The sequence below is a fragment of the Myotis yumanensis genome, unplaced genomic scaffold (assembly GCF_028538775.1).
Source record: "Myotis yumanensis isolate MYYU_CA2020_CCGP unplaced genomic scaffold, mMyoYum1.0.hap1 SCAF_8, whole genome shotgun sequence".
Classification (NCBI taxonomy): domain Eukaryota; kingdom Metazoa; phylum Chordata; class Mammalia; order Chiroptera; family Vespertilionidae; genus Myotis; species Myotis yumanensis.
Genome location: NW_027223759.1, coordinates 37,531,724 through 37,544,378, shown reverse-complemented (window position 1 = coordinate 37,544,378; position 12,655 = coordinate 37,531,724). Strand labels below are relative to the sequence as shown.

General features: G+C 36.7%; 1 protein-coding gene and 1 long non-coding RNA gene across 5 annotated transcripts in view; one reads left to right on the top strand and one right to left on the bottom strand.

Annotated features, from left to right (window-relative positions):
* Positions 1-12,655, top strand: part of ITPRID2 (ITPR interacting domain containing 2) — a 90,595-nt gene that overhangs the window by 34,624 nt on the left and 43,316 nt on the right. Inside the window, exon 2 of one of the 4 annotated variants that reach the window (XM_070422638.1) lies at positions 11,872-11,974. The gene's annotated coding sequence lies outside the window, so the exon portion shown is untranslated. Of the gene's footprint in view, positions 1-11,871; positions 11,975-12,655 lie in introns of those variants that run through there. The other 3 variants (XM_070422637.1, XM_070422636.1, XM_070422634.1) reach the window with 3 other exon arrangements.
* LOC139015185 (uncharacterized) overlaps positions 1-12,655 on the bottom strand; it is a 54,993-nt gene that overhangs the window by 39,392 nt on the left and 2,946 nt on the right. The window lies entirely within an intron of this gene.

The window sequence follows — 12,655 nt, the reverse complement described above, 5'->3', positions numbered from 1 at the left end:
CTCATCCATAGGTGTAGGTGAAGAACTGTATTTAAAGGGCCAGAAGGTTGAGAACCACTGGTCTAGAGGCTAGACATGGGGGAAAAGGCAGAGGTTTTTGATCTAATTACCTCTGGATCACTCACAAGCTAAGTGTGCACACACATTCACAGACATGTGCATACAGTTGCAGATTTGCACACCTATGCACACAAATGTATATCACCACTCAGAAAGGTTCCTACCTGTCAGCTTGAGCTATTTCCCCATTGCCCAGGGGAGGTCAGTTCATGTAAAACTTACTCTGTTCTTGAAACACTGAGGTTATGCTCAATGGTAGAAATTGGAACTTGAAGATCAAACAAACTGATTTGATCTTCTGATAAGCCATTGGAAATGGATGGAAAATGTCAACTTTTGGTGCTTCCAGGGCCTATGAATAAAATTATTTAGAAAATTTCCATCATTTATCTTGTTTTATTTTAACTGAGGTTTGTACTTTTAGGATATTAAGAATCAAAACTATATATTTATATGGATAAAGGACTTCATTCTAATTTGTATTTATAACTCAAGAAACACCATGTGAAGTTGTGAACTGCTGCTTTCATGATGGTGGTACTATGAATATAACTCTATTAACTCTTAAATCAAGTGACTACTGTCAATAGAACCCCTTGTTATAAAATTAATTTAACACCGGATGATGTCTGGTGTATGGCCTTATTGTTAGGTGCCTTACCCATCTTTAAATCACATGTTATTTGTCCCATATTAACTAATATTTTGTGAACTAGAATAGGCCTTAAATATCATCCAATCCAGCTAAACTATACAGAGGAAAATGTTATATGTTATGCATTTCACAAAAATAACTTTTATGTAGCACACAAATATCTAAAACTATGAGTTCCAAAAATATAGGTATATTTCATAGTGAAGAACTTTCACAAAGAGACTTTTGAAAATACTAGTTAGCATTTATAAGTTGATACTTAGGGATGAGCAATATGAGTTACTGACTTGCTCAATGAGAGGGGTGATAAAACTGTACTCATTAGCATGATTTTGGCTGTAAGTAACAGCAAATGCAACAAGAACTGGCTTAACAGTAAGGAACATGTCCTCAATATTAAAATGTTTTGAGTTAAAGAGTGCCCAGAGTTGGCGAATTCAGCAGCACAGTTACTTCATCAATGACTGAAAATCTATTCAACTTTCCATTTTGTCATCCTGGGTATCTATCTAGGCTGGTCTGATTTATATAGGCCATCCAATTACATTTGAATTTTAGTTGAATATTGTATGTCCTGTGCAATATTATTCGTTATCTAAATTTCAAATTTAACTGGGTTCCTGAATTACTATTTCCAAAGTCTAGGAAACTTATCAGCATCTAGGTTTTTCTTTGTAGGCTAACTCCACATATGGTCACATGGTGTCCGCCAGTCTCTTAGTGTTAGGTATAGATGCCAATAGCCAGTGACATCAAAGGAATTCTGTTGGTAAGGAAGACGGTGGAGGAGTGGTGGTTTGGTAGACAATGTAAGTCACCAAGGCAAATCTCAATTTTTGTTGACTAAAACATAATTTCCTCTAATATTTGTCAGTTAGTTCTATAATAGTGTGTAATTTATCCTGCCTTCTGATCCAGAGATAGGATTTTTTTTTCTAGCAAACTTTATTATTTTTTAATTGAATTTATTGGGGTGACATTGGTTAGCAAAACCATACATTTCAAGTGCACAACTCAATAAAATATCATCAGCACACTGTATCTTATGCCCATCATCCCAAGCAGTCTTCTTCCATCTATTTTCCTCATTCTCCCCCCCTTACCCACCTCCACTTACCCCTCATATATACAGGGTTTTGCTTAATCCCTTCACCTTTTTCAACCAGTCCACCAAACCTCTCCGCAATAGCTCTCTGTACCATATATTTATGCGTCTATTTCTATTTTGTTCATCAGTATATTTTATTAGAGTCAACATATAAGTGGGATTATTTGATATTTGTTTTTCTCTGACTGGCTTATTTCACTTAGCATAATACTCTCCAGGTCTATCCATGCTGTCAAAAATGATAAGACTCTTCCCCCCGACACACACTTTTTTTAATGGCCCAGTAGTCATCCATTGTATAAATGTACCACAGCTTCTTTATCCATTCATCTACTGATGGCACTTGGGCTATTTCCATATCTTGGCTATTGTAAATAATGCTACAATGAACATAGTGGTGCATATATTCTTTTGAATTCGTGTTTTGGGTTTCTTAATATATATTTCCAGAAGGGAAATTACTGGGTCATAACTCAGTTCCATTTTTAATTTTTGCGGTAACTCCCTGCTGTCTTCCACAGTGGCTACACCAGACTACATTCCCACCACAGTGTAGGAGGGTTCACTTTTCTCCACATCCTGGCCAGCACTTGTTGTTTGTTGATTTATTGATGATAGCCATTCTGACAGGTGTCAGGTGATATCTTATTGTGGCTTTAATTTTCACCTCTCTGATGATTAGTGATATTGAGTATTTTTTCATTTGTCTATTGGCAATCTGTATGTCCTCTTTGGAGAAATGTCTATTCAAGTCCTTTGTTCATTTTTAAATTGGTTGTTTGTCTTTCTGGTTTTGAGTTGTATATTCTTTGTATGTTTTGGAAATTAACCCCTTATCAGATGTATCATTGGCTAATATGTCCTCCTATTCAATGGGTTCCCTTTTTATTTTGTTGATGGTTTCTTTTGCTGTGCAGAAGCTTTTCAATTTGATGCAGTCCAATTTGTTTAGTTTTTCCCTTTGTTTTCCTTGCCTGAGGATATAGATATATCAGCAAAATATTGCTACAAGGGATGTCTGAAATTTTCTTGCCCCTGTTTTCTTCAAGGATTTTTATGGTTTTAAGTCTTTTATCCATTTTGAATTTATTCTTGTGTATGGTGTCAGTTGGTGGTCTAGAATCAATATAGTACAGGAAGTCCTAGCCACAGCAATCAAACAAGAAGAAGAAATAAAAGGCATCTGAATTGGAAAGGAGGAAGTAAAACTGTCATTATTTGTAAATGATATGATATTGTATACAGAAAACCCTAAAGACTCCACCAAAAACTCCTAGATTTGATAAGTGAATTTGACAAAGTAGTAGGATACAAAATTAATACTCAGAAATAAGTGGCATTCTTATATACCAGTAATTAACTATCAAAAAAAGAAATTAAAAAAACAATCCATTTAATATTACAACAAAAAATAAGTTACCTAGGAATAACCAAGGAGGTAAAGGACCTGTACTTGGAAAATTATAAAATACTCAAGAAAGAAATTGAGGAAAACACAAATAAGTGGAAGAACACACTGTGTTCATGGACTGGAGGAATTAACATAATTAAAATATCCCATACTATTCAAAGCAATACATAGATTCAACATAAACCCTATTAAAATACCAATGGCATATCTCACAGATCTAGAACAAATATTCTAAAAACTTATATGGAACCAAAAAAGACCTCTAACAGCCTCAGCAATCTTCAGAAAGAATAAAATTAGAAGTATCAAATACCTGATATCAAACTATATTACAAGGTTATTGTAATCAAAACAGCCTGGTCGTGGTATAAGAATAGGCAAATGGATCAATTGAACAGAACAGAGAGCCCAGAAATAAACCCACACCTTTATGGTCACTTAATATTTGGCAAAGGAGGCAAGAGCACACAATGGAGTGAAGACGGTCTCTTTAATAAATGGTGCTGGGAAAACTCGACAGGCACATTCAAAAAACATTTTTTGTCTTTGAGGGTCTTAACTTTGTTAGAATTGGGAATATCCATATCACTGCATCTGAAATAATTAAAACAATTTTTTATTGAGTGTTCTGAACTGAGGGAAAAATATACCTCACATTTCCCCTTTTCCGCATTATTCCTAGGGCATGCATTAGACGCAGTGGTTCTCAACCTTCTGGCCCTTTAAATACAGTTCCTCATGCTGTGACCCAACCATAAAATTATTTTCGTTGCTACTTCATAACCGTAATGTTGCTACTGTTACGAATCATAATGTAAATATCTGATATGCAGGATGGTCTTAGGCGACCCCTGTGAAAGAGTCATTCGACCGCCAAAGGGGTCGCGACCCACAGGTTGAGAACCACTGCATTAGAAGCTCTCTCTGTTTGAGGCTGCTGGTTCCTTTCTCCTCCTTTATGTTAGTTCACATTACTCATGGCCAAATCAAACCTCAGTTTCCTTTGTTCCCTTCCTCCTTCTACTCCCCTACCTTTTAAAACTTATCCATAGCCTTAGGGCCCTATTTGTACTTAAATGATAATGGTTTTGTGTGGGCTAGGGAAAGTAATGTGTGTTAATATTTACTTTGCTAATGTGTTGGACCTCTGAGTAATTTAAGGCTTCAATCATTTCAACAATTCAACCCCTTTGAAAAGCTCTTCAGAAATGCTGCCAGTTTAGGCATTGTAGTGGTATGGGCACTTTTGGCTTCCCTAACACACTCAGAGGCAGATAGTTACAAGAAAGTTTGGCCTATGACTCCACTGCCTCCTGGTCTCTAATCTTACTCACATTGCAATCAACTGGTTTCTGGAGCCATTTTCTCTCCACCCCTCTTCCTGTCTCATCTTGAGTGATTCATATGTGACTTCAATATTTATAGAGATGCCCCACCCAACACCCTAAACTCATCATTTCTTGATCTCAGCTGCTACACAGGCCTTTAGACTTCAGCACCACACCCCAGTGCTACCGAGTCATCCTGCAACTCCTCACCTCTCTTAATTACACTTTACAATTGTACTGTCTTACTATGAATTCCTCATCCTTTCAACTATCCTTCCTCCTCACTTCTATCAAACTAACTCTTTGACTTCATAAGGAATCTAAAACCTTAGTCAAATAGCAAACATTGAAATCTCTGAGCCCTTCTACAAGCTGCTTCCTTCCCTCTTGCCTGACCTTTTCCATCTAGTCTGCATTCCATGGTTTAACTCATTAATCCCTTAACGTCCATCATACTCAGCCTCTGAACTCCTATTCTGAATGAATCTAAAATTGTATCTTTTGAAGGTCAATACTTGCATACCTACTAGTAAGCCTTCGAAATAAGTCATATATCATTGTCCTCAGCATTGTGAAGTGGTTAAGAGAATGGAGTCTGGAGCCAGACTAGTGATGTTCCTCCCCTTACTAGCTTGGGTGCCCAATAGGAAAATAGCATGACCACTTTATGCCTCATTTTCTTCATCTGCAAAAAGGGGATACTAATCAAGCATATCCCATGAGTATATTATAATGAATAAATGAGCTAATATTTATAAGATGTTTCCGGCATTGGTTCTCAACCTTCCTAATGCCGTGACCCTTTTACAGTTCCTCATGTTGTGGTGACCCCCCAACCATAAAATTATTTTCGTTGCTACTTCGTAACTGTAATTATGCTACTGTTATGAATCATAATGTAAATATCTGATAAGCAGGATGTATTTTCATTGTTCGCGACCCACAGGTTGAGAACCGCTGGTTTAGAGGAATATATAACTGCCAAACAAATATTTTACTTCTTCCTTGTAGTTTTGTTTCCATTTTTAATAACAGCTATTCTAAACTCTTTTTAATTCCCCAAACAGCTTACGTTCCATCACTTCAGCAGATGACCTGGCCTAATTCTCTGAGTACAAATAGGACATCAGGTGTGAATTCCTTTAAATTATCTCCACCACCGCCCCCCCCCCCCCGCCCGAAAATTTAACTACATTGGTGGAAATACATCTGTAGTTCCTTCCCATCAAAGACAAGGATATGACATTCTTATATTAATTTTCCTCTTTTTCTCAAGATCTTATCCCTTCAAATACCTAACCTTTTCTGTATACATTTAACCTTTCTCTGTCTACTTGTTCTTGTTTTATTTCCATTCAATTCTCCTCAAAAAGAATTCAAGTCCTTTTTCAACTTCACATTTCTTTTCAGCTATTTTCCTGTCTTTATTCTTTCCTTCATCAGATGTCTACATTTACTGTTTCTACCTTTACCTCTCTCATGCTGCTTTACTGAGAAATGATAGCATATCACTGTAAGGTCTAATATTAAAATTAATTGGGAATAAGTTCAGAGGGGTCAAAGCATTAGAACTGGCTTTTTTCCCCCAGCCTTATCCAAGAAACAATATTTATTATTTTGAATGGCTATATAATGGTTTTCCTGCTTTTTTGTGCAACTTAACAAATTGATTGTTCTAGTTTGAATACCATTGCTACTTCCTATTTCACTCTTCTAAAAGGAATCAGTCCCAGAGATTCTTACTGTAATCAAGGCTTCACTTTTCACTACTCCCCACAATTATATCCAAGGTCAGCAATAATACCTGTATTGCCAAATACAGAGGTCAATTCTCAGTCTTCATTTTAATCAATTAATCAGGAAGTTGGTAGAACTGACCATTTCCTCCTTTTTTGAAACCTTTTTTTTTTTTTCCTTCAGTTGCCTCTGATCACCACTTTCTCTTAATTCTCTTCCTGCCTTTCTCCTGGGCTTTCTCCGCCTCTGTTGCTGGTTCTTCTCATTTATCTGCCTTTAAAATGTGAAGTATCCCAAGACACTGGCCTTGGATATCTCTTCATTCTTTACCAACTTGCCCCCAGGGGCCACAACAGTTTTTTGTTTGCTTTGTTTTGTTTTTATCTTTAGATACCATCTACAGGTTGATGACTTCTAAATGTATACATATTCCAGTCCAGATTTTCCCCTTGAACTCTATATTCATACATCCAAATGCCTACTCAACATATCCACTTGGATGTCTAACAGGCTTTTCAAACTTCACACATTCAACAAACTGTTGTTCCTCCCAAAATTCCTCCATCTGAAGCCTTTGCCGTCTCAGTCAGAGAGAGTGTGTGGAATGTGTGAACATAAGAGAGGGAAACTCAGGAACACAATGATAAAGCTGGTAAAAGAATGAAACCCAGTGAAGGAGACTGAAATGTAGGAGAACCAAAAAATATAAGATCAAGAAAGAAATGAGAACAGTCAATCCTGGCAAAAGCTCAACAAGAATACCTATAAAATGAGGGTTGAAAAGCATCCGCTGGATTTGGCATTTTAGGGGTCATTGATGACTACGGCCTCAATAGGTTTAGTTTAGAATCGTTTTCTTGGAAAATAGGAAAAGGGCTGCCCTCTGGTACTAATGATCCCCAGTATCCCACATGCACACACACCTACAATATCTAAGCCAAACTTTACCCAGAGTTCAGCACTGCACTGTATTTCTGAATGCTTGGAGCTACATTTCCATCAGTGTGTCATATAAACACCTCCTATCTAATAGGTCCAATAATAAACTCATTTTCTTTCTTCCCTCTTGTTCTCTTTACTCTCAAACAAATTAACATAAAATACCCAATTCTCATACATTTTCTCTCATGTTGAAACACCAATACCTACCAATTTCTACCTACTAAGTAGAAAACATATCTTGGGCATGTTCTGTTTCTTCCTCCAGGCCCAGTTCTAATCTGTCAAATCTAATTGTAGCCCCTATCTCCACTGCTCTAACTCACTGAAGTCTTTTTCAACCTCCTTTTCTATACTATTAAGCCACCCTTGCCTGAGGACTTAACATTTCCCACTCTTTCCACTATATTGTTACTAGTTAAGCGAGTCAGAAAAAGATAATTACCATACGATTTCACTCATATGTGGAATCTAATAAAAAAAGGAACTAATAAGCAAAAGAGTGACAGACTTATAGACAGAGAACAGGCTGATAGCTGTTAGGGGCGAGTGGGGGGGATGGGTGAGGAGGGTGAAGAGAGAGAGAGAGAGAGAGAGAGAGAGAGAGAGAGAAACTAACTCTTGGTCATGGACAAAAGTGTGGTGATTGCTGCGGTGGAGGGGGGGCATGAAGGGAGGTGAAACAGGGTATAAATGGTGATGGACAGAGACTTGACTTGGGGTGATGTACACACAATACAGTGTACAGATGATATGTTGTAGAATTGTGCACCTGAAACCTGTCTATTTTGTTAACCAATGTCACCCCAATAAAAAGGAAAAAACTTCCAATAAAGAACATTAGTTAAAAACTGAAAGCTGCTTACATTTTCCCACTGGCAATAAAACAATCCCTTAGAATTGCACATTATGGCCTTTAAAATTTGGTTCTCATCTACCATTCCAACCTCACTTTATTACAGTCCCCCACTTGCCCTAACATAATCATGGGGTCATGCACATACTTCCCATACTTCTTCTACCTCTGGAATAAATAACTAGGGTTTTCAAAGTTGAAATCACTTTTCCTCCTTAAATTATAAATACAATTTCTAAAAGTTTATAAAATCAAAGAAAAACATTAGGCATAACATTGCCATTCTAACAAAACTTATTTATTTCCCTCCTAATATTCTGCTATAAATATATATATTTGTACAGTAAACATAATTTTGAATAATATTCTAACATATTTTATTTAGTTATTTTCTTTCTCCTGTTGTAGAGAAGAAATATAAAAAAATTACACAAGATTATTTTGAGAAAAAGAAAAATTGAAAGAATAAAAAACAAGGGTGGGGACAAACTAGAGCTATGAATAAGGTTTAAGATGCATACCATGATGGCCTACTCATCTACCATGAGTGAGCCACACATTTGGCTCTCAATTTTCTAGCAACCAATGTAAAAACAGAAACATTGTCATTTATCCAAGTCCCAGTGCCCTTGAGATTTTTTAAAAAAAAAAGTCTCAGTAATTTTGACTCTTCTTGGAACACATATTGTAAAAAGATATTTCTACTGACGTCCTCCTAAAGAGAATACAGGGTGATATGCTTAACTTTGGGGAGATTCTGTATTGGAAACAGTGCATTTCAATTCATGGCATTGCTCATACTGAAAATCAATATAGATGGATGCCATTGCATAAATTACAGAGTGATTTTGTAAAAACTAGCTTTTTGGAAATCATTTGACCTTATCAAGGCACCCCGCTCTTTGCAGGTCTGCTATCAGTCACAGGTAAATCCTAATATATTGAAATAATCACATAGAATATATATTAGTCACAGTAATAGCTGGATTTTTATCCTTAAGAAAAACTTCATGAATATTGTTTCTCTTTAAGATTGAGTTTCAAATAATTCTAAGGTAAATTCTTAAAACTCCAGGTCCCATATTGAGCAGTTGAGGGTTGCTTGGAAGACCAGATTTTAGGTTGAAAAGTTAAAAAAAAAAAATCTCACTTTTTAATCATGAACACTGTTCCCTTTGGGAACGTCCTCTGAGTACAAGAATGTGGCTGGACCAGGAATGTCTCCTCATAGTTCTGGGTTGCTCTAAAAGAAATATGTGTACCACAGCACTTGATCATCTTGGTATGTAACCTGTATTGTGGACAGGAAGTCACTGTAGGACAGAATATGGAAGGACAGAATGGTTTCTGATAGGCAAAGGTGTCATAAAAGGGTGTGTTTTATGTATCTATTTGTTTAATCTGTATGCAGAACAAATCATATTAAAAACTGGGCTACACTCAGAGGAAGGAGGAGTGAAAATTGGTAAAATAAATAACAAGATATGCAGATGATACCATCATACTGGCAGTAAGTAGCAATAAATTGAAATGACTTCTGATGAAAGCGTAAGAAGAAACTGCCAAAGCAGAATTGCATTTGAACATCAAGACAAATATCATGACTACAGAAGAAATATACAATTTTTACATAGATAATGGAAATATCAAAATTGTTAAGGATTTTGCTTACTTTGGTCAATTCAAATGGAGGCTGCTGCCAACAAATGAAGAGATGGCTGAGATTAGAAAGGGCAACAACAGAAGAATTAGAAGAGATCAAGAGCAAAAATGTGTCATTAGAGACCAAGGCTAAAACCATTCACACCCTCGTATTCCCAAGAACTACGGATGCATGCGGAAGTTGAACAGCAAAAAAGCTGATAGGCAAAAAGTTGATTCATTTGAAATACAGTGTTGGAAAAGAGCTATATGGCTACCCTGGACCAACAGAAAGGTGAACAAGTAGGTCCTAGAGCACATTAAGCTTGAAACCACTAGAGGCAAAAATGACAAAACGGAAGGTGTCCTACTTTGGGCACATCATGAGAAGGCAGGGTTCTTTGGAAAAGATAGCAATGCTGGGGAAAATAGAAGGTAGCAGGAAAAGGGACAAACCAAAGAGGAGATGGATAAATCCTTAAAAGAAGCAAGAGGCATGAGTCTATAGGACCTGACCAGGGCTGCTGAGGACAGGACTCTGTGGACATCACTCAATCCTAGGGTGGCCAGGTGTCCGAGAGGACTCAACTGGCATGTGACACTGAAGAAGCTTGACTAATAAACTCTGTTTTTACAGTCTCTAGAGTTTTTCATGTTTGATAAAATAGAAGCAGTTTTTCTAGCTTTGCTTTTATTAATATTTGTAGGGCTGTTGAGATGTGGATTCTTGTTCCTAATGAATTCTATCACTAACTAGATGGCTGACCTTATGCAGGCTATTTAAAGTTTTTGAGCGCAGTTTTCCTCCTTTGTAAAATGAGGACATTGTAGTAGTTCATCACTTTCCTAGAACTCCTTCCACTTGTAAGTCACACTGACCCTCTGCCCAACAGTGGACCTGGAATACTCCCAGGTCACACATCTTAGGTAAGAGCATGCATGGGCTTTGCAGAGCAAAAGTCCTGGTTCCACTCTGCAACTTCCTAGTATGTGGCTTGGGGCAAGTGTTCACCTTCATAAAGCTCAGTTTCCCTATCTGTAAAGTGAGAATTACACAAGCCCTTACAGAGTTGTTGTATGAAAGGAGACTAAATCCAGCTCTAAATACAGTGTCTGGCACACAACAAGTACTCCATCAAAATCATCTATTTTTAACATTGTTATTTCCTTGGGTCCACTGACATAGTTGCTCTTCTAACAGCATTTCTCCAAATTGAATATCAGCACTATTATAACTATAGTATTTAAAGGTTGGAAGGTGCCAACTTGGGCTGACTTGTTTAGAAAAAAGTTGGAAAGACATGGGCTCAGAGGATTTTTTAAAAATAAACAAAACAACCTGTGTGCTGACCTTTACCCTGTAGTCCTTTTATTTAATAACAGTCTATTAATAAACATAACTTTAAGCTGTTTGATTTGTACTAATGTAATCTAGGCCAAACATGCTACCTGAAAGTAATAATAAACTTTCTCCAAAGAAATTATAATGGAAGTTTGCTTCACTTTTCTGCCTGCTTTGAAACAAGATTGTGGGGAAGTTCTTAGCATTGAGTTCCCATCAACAGATATTTAATCACTTTAACTTTTGATCATATGTAGGTTATATTTAATTACAACTAAATGTGATAAAAATCATTCTTAGATGGGTGAGATAAGCTTTGAAGGCTGTATAACTACTGCATTTTATATTTTAAAAACAACTGCTTAACCAGAAAAGAAAAAGTCCCCCAAATGTGGGAAACCAGAGTTCTTTGCTATGCTCTTAACTACAGCAGGAAATATGTGTTTGTTTATTATGACCCTAGTGCTTCCATAGCCAAATTAACTTTCAAACACTGCATTTTCATTCTGTATAACCAACAATTGTCACCCTGCCTTGTGGAAACTGATAATTCTAAGGGAGTTCAAGAATACTTGCATAATTACACCTAGTAAGGCCAAGTGTGTCCCCACAGCGAGGAGATGGACCCTTTGTGAACGGGAACACTTATAACTAAAGGGCCCCCTACAGGATGGGTTAATTAGCCCACAGTAACTGGCTGAGTTAAAGGTGACTTTCAAGGACTATCAGATTTTATAGCAAAATATATCTGAATTACCATTATATGTTTAAGAATGTCTCCTCCTTGATTCCAGGTTTCTCCTCACTCATGAGATGTGAACCTCAACAAATTTATACCAGGTTGTAGAAGAGGGATCACTTCTATTGTTGCTAAAAAAGTTCGCTGCAGGATAAAGGGTGAGTAATATGTTCTGTAGATACCTGCTGTTAAATATCCAAAATTTATCAAGATACTGTATAGACTTTGATGATAGCAATTCAATTTTTAAAGTTTCTTAGGAAGTAGCTTATTTTCTGTCTCTATAGCTCTGTTTCTTTTAATATTTTGATTAACTCTCATGAACTTCACTTACTTTAAAAGTAATTTTAAAGGACTGCATACTGAATTTTTAACAACTTTCTAAATGCCTGTAGCCCGATCGGTGTTACTCAATGGTTAAGTTCAATTCCCAGTAAGAACACATGCCTGGTTGAGGGCTCAATCCCCAGGAGAGGCAGCTGATCAATGATTCTCTCTCATCATTGCTGTTCCTATTTCTTTTAACCTCTCCTTCTCCTTTCCTCTCTGAAATAAATACAAATATATTTTAAAAATAAAGATAAAAATTGCCTATAAGCATTACTAATTGGCCAACTTGATTTAATCAGAAGAAAGAGATTATTGAGTGGATACATCTTATAGCTTCTGAATTAAAGAATGAAAAAAAGAGGGATTTAAAGCTGTGGCTGCACTATAGTAGATCTGGTTTTGCTCACCATCACAGTGCTGGTTGAAATGGAGTGTCCCTGCTTCCTACTTGTTCAATCTTGCACTTTTTGTTTAGTGATGGTAAAAGAAACTGGTGGAGGTACATGTAA